We start from the raw sequence: 3,981 nt of genomic DNA on the forward strand, positions 1-3,981 counted from the left end.
AAAGAGAGAAGGTAGGGAGGGAGGGAAGGAGGGAGGGAGTGGAGGGAAGGAGGGAGGGAGGGAGGGAGGGAGGGAGGGAGGGAGGGAGGGAGGGAGGGAGGGAGGAAAGAAAGAAAGGAAAAGAAAAGAAAGAAGGAAGAAAGAGGAAAGAAAAATGAAATCAAGTAGTACTGATAGTGGCCTCACATGAAAACTTCCAGGAAGCAGTCAGACCCTACCCTCGAGTTTATTAGGGATAATAATAATCATCACTGGTTCTTACCATGTTCCAGGCACTGTGCTGAGTAAACGCTGTCATGTTTTATCTTGTGACAACCTGTGAGCTCATATTCATATCCCCTTTTACAGATGAAGTTCAGAGAGATTAAGCAATTAGCCCAAGGCCACATGGCCAGAATTTAAACCTAAGTATGTGCTGTTAATTGCTGTTATATACTGCCTCCCAATTTCTTCAACATGGATCTTTAATAAAAAGGCAAAACAGTACTATTTCTCTCTGATTGGCAGCTCTGCCTGTCCTGTGTAAGTACCACACCTGGCTGAAAGCAGATAGCTCGCTGGCTGGCCAGTCCAGCAACACTGGGACTGGGACCCAGCTCACCTAACCAGAGAGAATGGATGTGTCTGGACGCCCAGCTGGCCCCCATTTAAAACTGATCCCCTCTCTTCTGGAGGAACTTTGGGAAGATGCTATCTATCAAGGCAAAGGCTCCCTTTTTGTATTTGTCTCTGATGTTGGGACCTAAGAAGCCATTTGTTTAACCCTCAGAGAAGGAGTTGAGTGAAGTAGAGTATAAGGAAAATGCACCCGTACCCTAATAAAATAGCACTCACACCCTGAGTCTAATCTTTTGGGCTTATACTACCTCTTGGGGTTCTCACCATTCCTTCCCCTACTATTACATGAATGAAATGCACTGCTTCTCTTTATAAAATAATGGCCAAATTCTCAAACTAACTCAAACTGCAAGATAGAAGTACCACAACTATCTATTAACTAGGGTAATAGAAAGTTGAATTTTAATGACAAAATGTACCAGTGAAAATTACCCTCACAAGTAATGTTATTTAAATAATGAATTTCAGGATAACAAACTGTTTCCTTCTAGGATCAGTATAGTCTAATAAGTATACAACCTTTTAAAGGACCATAGTCAATAAGTTCTTTATTTTCAGGATACACAAATACTAAAGTTATGCCCTCCAAGGATTGAAATTGATTGGATTTAAGCTAAATTCAATTAAGGAAATTAAACAGGTTATGAAATGTGACATTTACCATTCATTCTCCCACTGAAGGTTTGATCCAAGAACCACAAGATTCCATTATCAAATTTTCTGCAGGTAAATTATTTATGCAAATTCTAAGTTCTAAGATAAAAAATTTATGTCTCTATTGTCTTCATTGCATGGATGGTCATCACTGAATGTCATATTAATTTTGTCCAAAAGTAAAATCGGTAAGTTGGTTGGCATAGTTACCCCCTGAGCAGTTTAATAACAAATGTCCCACTAAAAGTATTATTCCTTTCTCATTTTAACCCAGTGGTTTCCTTTGTTTATCTTGAAGTATTGATGCCTTACCAAGCCAAAGGTTATGATACATTTTGAAATAAAGCTAGAAAAAAATTAAATCTCAAACATTTCAGAGTACCACTAAAAAAGCAAGTCAATATCCAGACCCAATCACACCAATCGCCAGTATATTTGATGCAAACAGTAGACATAGTGAGAAGAAATAGACAAGTTTTTCTTGCCCAAATCTCTGCCAGCTCTTCTATCTTGGAACAGCATAAACTGCATACAAACTTGCTTGGTTGTTCATTTTACCAAAAAGATTAATCAGGTAATAATCGCATAACAGAATTAATTTAACCCCCCTCCCAATAAAAAGGCCATTATTAGGTTTTTTTGTCACTTTAAAGGGGTTTCTGAGTTCCAAACAATAAAAACTAATCTTAGAATTGAATGATCCCTTATTTCTCCAAGAGAAGGTATCAATTCTTATCCATAAATGTAACAGAAGAAATCATTTTATTTCCCACCCAATATGAGGACTTTTAACCACCTCCACACCTTCGAAATTAAGTGGATTACTTAGACTCTAAGTCTTAGAGTTAACACCTCCCTATAGAAAATAAATCTCTCACATATTTTTCAGATTCAGGATACAAAATTTTTTATCAGGTTTATAATGATTGGCCAAATTTTCTGGGTATTATGTGTGTTTTCAAGCTGTTGTTTTTAGCCTCAGAATCCCTTGTTTAAATAGAACCATTTTCAGAAGCTACATATGTAAAATAATTGGAGGCAGAGGAGCTGGAATTGGAGTGGGTGGGAGCCAAACCCACCTACTTGGCCCTCTCCGGGGCCTGGAGGCTGCTCTGAGGGGTCTCAGAGGAGGAAGCTGCTTCAAACCCTGCCCTGGGCAAATCCTGCCCATCCTTCTCCCTTGCTTTAACTTTTTCCAGTCTCAAGCCAAACTCCATATGTTTAATTTATCCAGTGACACATGCCATGCTTACTTAATTCTTTGCTAGGACACAGGATTTCTTTTTTTTTAAATTGTTTTATTGCTTAAAGTATTACAAAGAGTATTACATATGTCTCATTTTTTCCCCCGCCCTTGACAATCCCCTGGCCTCCCCTACCCCCCAGTGTCTTATGTCCATTGGTTATGCTTATATGCATGCATACAAGTCCTTCGGTTGATCTCTTACCCTGACACAGGATTTCTTAAGTTTATTTCTTCCTTTAAGGGTATACCTGCATTTCTACTCTATAATCTCTACTGAGCAGATGGTCTCAGCAGACAGTGCGGAGTCCCTATAACCTCATCCAGGAATCTAGCGAGCTGACACCCACCAAGAATCCCTGGAAGGCATGGGAAATAGCAGCACAGATGTCCAGAAAAGCCCTGTCAGGAGCTACAAGGATCCCCAAAGTTATTTTTGCAGCAAACGCCTACACTGAAGGCAAGGGAAGATTCAGATGCAAGTTACAGCCCTACAGGACCCTGGGCCACACAGCCTGGCTGCAGGCAGCTCTGAGGGTCTCCCTCCCTGCTTCCCTGGGCTCGGCGGGCACACTCAGTGGCATGTGTGCCCAATGTTCCCAGGGACAGGCTTCCGTTTCCCTGCTTGCTCCTGGGTCTGGCCCTGCAAGGTACTCCATTAAAGTTAAAAAATGAATGGGCACAAAAGCCACAGATAACAGTGCAGGAAAAAACACAGGTAAAATCCTAAATCTGTCCTGTTGGGATGCAGATAACTTTCTTCATTAAAGGTAATCCAAAACATTTAAAAGATACAATAAACACGTCTTGCATTATTTCCTCTGATATTAGGTAGAGCCCCCATCCCTACCAAATCCTCTTACCACAGTCGCAGGGTGCCTCCGGCGATGACAGAAGTCCTCTGGGCTGCTGGGGCTTGAAGGAAGGTCACCCAGCCCCCTGAGAAGGAGTCAGGGGCAGGCAGCAGAGCTAGACTGCAGGGAGATGGAGCCGTTGGAATCTCCCTGGCACCCAGCGCCCTCCCACTCTTCCTCTGCTGGCCGTGAGCTGTCACGTAGTCACTGGTCTGTGTGCACAGGCTTTTTCTCGGTTTAAGTCGCCTCGCTCTGCTGTGAGCTCCTGCTCCCTACAGCAGCGGCGCGGGCGGGCGGGACACACACACACACACACACACACACACACACACACACGGGGCAAAAAATGTGGGGGGCGCGGGGCCCCCAGGGAGGGGCCTTCCTCCCAACCCCGGGCTCCCAACCCCTTTGAAAGACCCCCCGGGGGGCCCCCGCGGGGAGAGGGCCCCCGGGGAAAAAGGCCGTGTTCTTGTTCTCAGCTCCTCGTCGGGAACCCTGCGGGGCCCCATTTTTTTTCCTTCAGAAGAACCCGGGGCCCCCCCCTGTGGGGCCCCAGAAGAACCCCTGTTAAAAAAAAAAAATGTAGCTTTTTTCCCCCCCACCTCCTAGAGC

At 44.0% G+C, this 3,981-nt stretch overlaps 1 long non-coding RNA gene across 1 annotated transcript; it reads left to right on the forward strand.

Annotated features, from left to right (window-relative positions):
• The first annotated feature begins 96 nt into the window (after window positions 1-96).
• Window positions 97-3,307, forward strand: LOC111826008. Its single transcript, XR_002829256.1, has 2 exons — window positions 97-1,344; window positions 2,760-3,307. It is a non-coding gene; the product is annotated as an uncharacterized LOC111826008 (long non-coding RNA).
• Window positions 3,308-3,981: the final 674 nt, after the last annotated feature.

This window comes from Myotis lucifugus, unplaced genomic scaffold (genome assembly GCF_000147115.1).
Source record: "Myotis lucifugus unplaced genomic scaffold, Myoluc2.0 scaffold_51, whole genome shotgun sequence".
Lineage (NCBI taxonomy): Eukaryota > Metazoa > Chordata > Mammalia > Chiroptera > Vespertilionidae > Myotis > Myotis lucifugus.